General features: G+C 33.3%; 1 protein-coding gene across 5 annotated transcripts in view; it reads right to left on the reverse strand.

Moving 5' to 3' along the window:
- The window catches only part of LOC106459575, a 79,763-nt gene that overhangs the window by 40,458 nt on the left and 32,260 nt on the right, over nucleotides 1-7,045 (reverse strand). The window lies entirely within an intron of this gene.

Consider the following 7,045-nt stretch of genomic DNA (forward strand, 5'->3'; position numbering starts at 1 on the left):
ACATAATCGAATAAATTTTTACGCACCTATGTTCTGGTTATTATTTTATAACAAAATATACTTTGTTTCTTGTTTATAAGAACCGCCAGCAATTGTATATAGCATGTTGTGTTACTGTGTGGTAATAGAAGTATCAAATCATTTTATTTATTTATATATTTTATGGTACAGAAAGTAGACCGTTACACTGACACCTATATTTTACCGATAAAACTTAAGTTTGTTTGTTTGTTTTGAATTTCGCGCAAAGCCACACGAGGGCTATTTGCGCTATCCGTCCCTAATTTCGCAGTGTAAGACTAGAGGGAAGGCAGCTAGTCATCACCACCCACCGCCAACTCTTGAGCTACTCTTTTACCAACGAATAGTGGGATTGACCGTCACATTATAACGCCCCCACAGCTGAAAGGTCGAGCATGTTTGGTGGGATTGGGATGCGAACCCGCGACCCGCAGATTGCGAATCGAGCGTCCTAACCACCTATCCATGCCGGGCCGATAAAACTTAAGAGCGTTGTGATAAGGACTCTTATTTATGTACAACTTTTATAATTCTCTGGATTTTAAATGCTTTTTATGTAATATTACATGGCTCCTAATTTACAACCTGTGTATTGTTAACTTCATTAGAAAATGAATTTACAAATTCTGTCTTACTTTTTGGAAAAATATCTACTTGTGACCTGTTATGCCAATTAAAATGTTGACCTTTAGAATGAATAATTTGTCTATAAATCTTCGAAAATTCCATAGACTGTACATAACATGTGTTTCTTTAAAATAAATGGTTAGCGTGATTAAATTACCTGTTGAAATGTGAAGTAGAACCTGCAGATGTTGCGATGATTTAAACTACGGAAATAAAAAAACAAATTTTTGGAAATGATGAAAATTGAAATGCTACTTTTTAAATAATTTTAGAAAACATCTTTTTTTTTTTCAAAATATACAACCTGCAGATGTATGATTTACGATCCTTGTTTCAAACCTTTTTAACTATTCTGCTTAATATGATTAGTACCAGGAACTTGGCTCGAGAAATATCACGTGCAATAAATATACCATACTAGCTTAGCTGAATTCGAGATAAGAGTTACAGCGGCCAAAATTTATTACTGAGAAGATAAACAAAGATTGAGTCTTCTTCTACAATAAATGCGGGAAGTTTATAAACAATTATAACGATCAGTTTCTACATTACTTGAAAAATACCTCATATTATTATAATTGTAGATATACTTTACGAACTAAATAATACATAATTGATCAATTCATAATTGCTATTTAATGACTTATTTTAACTACTTATTAAAGTATTTTACAGCATCTTGCCCATAATTCCATATAATTGAAATTAATTTATCATACGAAGTTTCATTATAATATTTCCTTATCCGTGTTCACTAAGTGACTTTAACTTAAATAACAATAAATTAAACACATAACATATTTAATAAACAAACCACTCGGATTTTGTGATTAGTTTGTTTGAAATCTAACATATGAAAGAATGTTTAAAAAACAACTTGGTGATAATTCCTCTTTACGGATTTGAGGACACTTCTGTGTGAGACACAAATAATTCATTAGCCCCTAACCTCTTCCCCCGATCTTCCGCCTTCTTCCTTCTCTTGAGTTCATTGAAATTTGTTTAATCAATAACTAGCTGGCACAGACTTTCCGGTGAACTTGTACAAGAGGAAATGGCATGTTGGGGGATAAAAGAGGGGAGAAATTTTACGTGACCCCTTTCTTAAAAGCAAAACGCTTTACAGGCTTCGTCCAAAAAATGTATTCTGTCGTGCGTATGGACATAAAACTTTGGAGAGATTAGATAAAAACTGTGTAGATACAGGCAGACGAACGTTTCAAATGTTTAGCTTCTAATGGCTGCACTTAATTTCTGGAATGATGAGATATTTAATAGATTGAAAGCAGCCGTAATTTCATTTACTTTATTTCAGTAACATTGTGAATGAAATAGTTAACTTACTATATTCATGTTATAGCCGTACTCGTGAACCTTTTTATGAGAAACATAACCTGGAGCATTCCTGCCACAGTTTGGAACGGAGGTTAACGAAAGATTACTTTTATTAGTTGGCTTTTATCACAACATATACGAAATGCACAATTTAAAAAGATATACATATATTTCTCTTAACTAATCTTTTTTCGAAACTACATGTCTTGATAAATCGCTTGAGTCTGGTATATTCCATGAAATAAACTGAAAATACTGAAATATAAATAATATATCGGTGTCTTGTGTAGTTTCTAACCATTCTGAGCGCTTCGGTTAGTGATGATATGACTGCTACGCCCCCTATTCATTTGTGTGTGCATGAATGTGCTACTTATGATGCACTAACTTCGTTAATTATATATTTATTGTAATTAATGTGATAACTTTATGCAAGTTTTTGTTAGTCAGACATTATAGTGTATTTCAATATGTATCATAACTGCATTGTTATAAAGTTATTTCATTCAATTTTTAATTACAATAAAATATTTCAACTACAAAATTTCATCCACGTGAAACAGTGAAATAAACGAGAACATCTAATTCATAAAAATAAATTACACGAAAATATCCCATTCATAAATAAATACAGAATTAACAAACATAGCGTATTACAAGCAGTATATACACGGTGCCCAGTTGTATTGAGGCCTAGTAGTCCTATCGTAACTAACTGCCGAAACCGCATCATTCCCCGGAGGGCCATCGCTAAGCATACGGACTTGCAAAGTTAAAATCTGGGGTTCAATTACCCGCGGTGGACACAGCGGATAGCCTCATGTGGATTTGCTCTAAAATAACCAAATCGCTTCGTGCTCATAAAAACATCTTTACTTCCAACACGTATGTGAACATTTTGCAACTTAGCTTTTTTTTTGTTTTTGTTTTTTTCAAGAGGAACACAAGTAATATTCTTAAAATTCTACTTCATGGGGAAACATCTGCTTATATTAAATTATAATGTAATTAGAAAATAAATAGCATTCTCAACATTCTAATTTATGGGGCAAATGTTTCCTTATACTAAATTACTTAAGAGAAATATAAGCCCCCCCAAAAAAAAACAGGTAGAATTCTTAACATTCTAATTTATAGATAAAATATCCCTTTAAAAACCCAAAGACGTACCCATGAGCCACTGGGGGACATAAAAAACATTTTAACTTTATTCTATTTGTTGAAACATTGTCGTTACTTTCATTACAACTCTTACTTTTGTATTCTTTTTGACAACTTTTCAATAATTAAGCACAATAACTGGTTGAAAATTTCAAATAATGAGACAAAAGTCCATATAAACTTTCCCAAATTTCTATATACACTGCCTTCATTCTAAAGAATGTTTGTTTGTTGCTTTTAGAGCAAAGTCAGATTGGTCTATCTGCTGCGTTCACCACGGGGAATCGAGTCTCGGATTTTCGCGTTGTTAGTCTGCAAACTTGCCACTGTCCCACCAGCAGACATCGAGAATAAAGATTATCTTACTGAAATTTCTAATCACACACACTCACACTCACACAAAACCGTTTAGGTGTTTCTGAGCTAGATATCGGTACATTCTAAAGAAAATAAATAGTATGACAGAATGACATATAACAATTTGTGTAATGTATTAATGTAATTAATGTATTATTAATTCATAATTAATTACGCTAATAACCTATGAATTCATAATTAATTTTACGATAAAGTAATTAAGATTCTTTCCTAAATGAAAAGGTTTATACAGAAAGCACTAATAGTGTAATATTAAAATTATGAGTGCAATTATTTTCTATACATGTATTCATATTCGAGAAGCTGCATAAGAAAAAAGTATATAGATTATTAGTTTAGATTAACGAACTTGCACGGCGCCTTTCTTTACTGTCACAGTTCTTGTGCATATGTAGGCTTAGATGAATAATCCGCGTTTGAAAATAGCCTTAGTCAACTGCTGACGCTGCTAGACGCCACTAAGCCTGCTGCAACCAAACGTTGACGACTAAAGTGGCAGAGTCATGGCCTATATTGATCTCAGAGAATAATAACGTCTTACTGTAAAACTTTGAGAAAAGATCCTTATTAGAATTGTTATTATTACTAATGATGTTCTCGTCTTTTTTTTTAAATAAGTTTGCTTTATCTTTTCGAATTTTATTCTGTATAAACATTTAAGTGTAGTTTATGTGAAAGTATTCTTTAAGTCTACTTAATAAAACTCACGAAAACTAAAGAGATAATAATATGGTTATTTTATTAGAAAGTGCGTGCAGTATTCTTTTTAATTCTTTCATTAAACAATATAAGCACAAAATGTTATAATTATTTCCTTTATCTCATTATTAGCTATTTTTCCATTAATTAAGGATAAGTGGTTCTTCATTGTTACAAAACCCCACTTTACACAGTTGCTTTCAAACGAGTAAATTTACATTAAATGAAAGCATGTCTCTTTGATGCTCAGTTATCACAAAATTCCGAAATTGTTACCAGTTTAATAATGATCAAATAACAAATATTATGAATCAGACTAGACAACAAAGTTGAAAATGAGTGAGTCACGTTGGACGATCCTATTCTCTGTTACCGCGGCAACGAGAGTTGCTAGGGGTGTTACAAAAAAAAAAAAAGAAGTAGAAGAAGAAGAAATGGTTTCCTGTGGAAATTTTCATGCTCATTTATAATCATGTGTCAGATTTTGCAACAACGTATTGTGATACAAGATATGCGTAGGGGAAATTGAGTGGCACGAACTATGCATAGATATATTATTTATCCCACCGTTTCATAACATGGCTATTTTTATAGTTGATGTTTGTATTTTTGTCTCGGTTATTCATGCAAATCTCGACAATGGCTATCTGGGCTAGTCGTCCCTAAATTTGAATTGGGAAGACAGCTAGTCAACAACACTCACCGCTAATTCTCGAGATACTCTAATTGAGTAGTGGGATTTAGCCGCCACAATTATAACGCATCATGGACAAGTGTGGCCCAGTAGTTAGCGTGCAGCACTGTGGATTCGACGGTTCATGGTTCGCGTTCCGTTGCCACAAAATTGTGCTCAGCATTTTGGGCTGTGGGTGTATTGCAAATGTAGCACTAAAATCCCACTATTCTATTAGAATAGCCCTTATGCGTACTATTGACTAGCCGTTTACCCTCTAACGTCTCAGTTCAAAAGTACAGATAGCTTTCGTGTATCATTGCGCGAATAATCGAAACAAACAAACAAACTTATAACGCATCAATAATCACAAAGTTTTCAGTGCGATTCTTCGGTAAAGAGACGCGAACCATCGGCAATCGGATTCACATTTCAGCGCGTTATAACAAGGCCACGTCCGACTCATTGGGTTGTTAACACAAAGCTGCACAATGAACTATCTGCGCTCTGTCTGCCGCAGGGAATTAACCCCCGGAATTTATAGTTTATAGTCAGTAAACTCAAGCCTGACCCATGGGGGGGGGACACCATTTATGTGAAAAATATAATACGAAGATAACAACAAAAAAAAACGTAAACATGAAATTACGTCCAATACTGCAAAAAAAGTTTTAAAAAAATTAAAGTTCTCACAAATAATTTAGTGTCTCAAGTGGCTCTAAGTGTTTCAACGTGTCATGTTAATTTGTTTCAATCACCGAACATGTTCGCCCTTTCAGCCGTGGGGAGCGTTATAATGTGACTGTCAATCTTATTATTCGATTAAAGTAGCCCAACAGTTGGCGGTGGGTGGTGTTAACTAGCTGCTTTCCCTCTAGTGTATCAATTCTAAGTTAAGGACGGCTAGCGCTGATAGCTCTCGAATAGTTTTACGCGAAATTCAAAACCAAACAAACATTTTTGTTCTTGATTCTTTTTTCACCAACTCGTCCCTGTACAAACATGCCTTTACTCATTGTTGTGACTTTACATAATACAAGAGTTTTAATTCTTTTTTCACCAACTCATCCCTGTACAAACATGTCTACTCATTGTTGTGACTTTACATAATAAAATAGTTTTAATTCTTTCTTCACCAACTCATCCCTGTACAAACATGTCTGCTCATCGTTGCGACTTTACATAATAAAAGAGTTTTGATAGTTGTGAGGAGTATAACAAAAGAAAGCCGGAAACCTTTTCAAGTTCCTCTTTTCTCTTTCACAAAGGCGGCTGAATAAAGAGTGCTCATAAGTGTTCTATGGCGAACCTTTCTCTATCAACAAGTTATTAAATTTCAGAAAAATTTTCCACATGAAGGTTTATTCTCTCGATAACCTTTGGTATTTTATACATAATATCATTTTACAGTTTACTGGTCTCCATCTGTACATATAAATTGATATTAACCAATGTCATCATGTTTTCATTCGCATGATATTTTAAACGCAAATTTTATCAGTAAACTTTAGAAAATATGGAAAACTTCATTTAGGAGAGTTAACAAAACTTTCTTTAGTAAAATGTTTTTTATGTACATACAACAACACAACCTTCTCAAACAAATTAAGAAACCATGATTTATGACTTTCTGGCCTTGAACTATGAAGTACGTATATAGCCTACGGTTTTACGAGCTGAAAAACACATAGTTGGAACGTCAGCTAAAGAAGGGCAAAATGTAGTGTCAGCGTTAAAAAACAATACACGAAACGGATGTTATTTGTCTACAGGCACTGTATATGAATTATGCACACGTATGTATAATACATAAACAAATTGAATCAAGTTTTATTTATCAATGGAAACTAATACATAACGTAATAAATACTAGTTTTTTTAATCATATTTCTCAAGTATTACTATTGTTACCTATTGTTAGCTAGCAAAATATCATGCATAATTAACATAATTTCTTCTGCCAAACCAGCTGTCTCAAATTTCTCATTTTTTAATTGCGACGTTTATCATGGCTGAGATATGTATTGTAGAAATCGGTTGAGCCAGAGAGAGGGTGAAAAAAATGGTTTCCTTTCATGTTATTTTTCTCTCGCAAAATCCATTTCTCGTACAAAGAAAGGATATCGAAGGACAATTACTGTAGGATTACAC

Source organism: Limulus polyphemus, unplaced genomic scaffold (genome assembly GCF_000517525.1).
Source record: "Limulus polyphemus unplaced genomic scaffold, Limulus_polyphemus-2.1.2 Scaffold630, whole genome shotgun sequence".
NCBI lineage: Eukaryota > Metazoa > Arthropoda > Merostomata > Xiphosura > Limulidae > Limulus > Limulus polyphemus.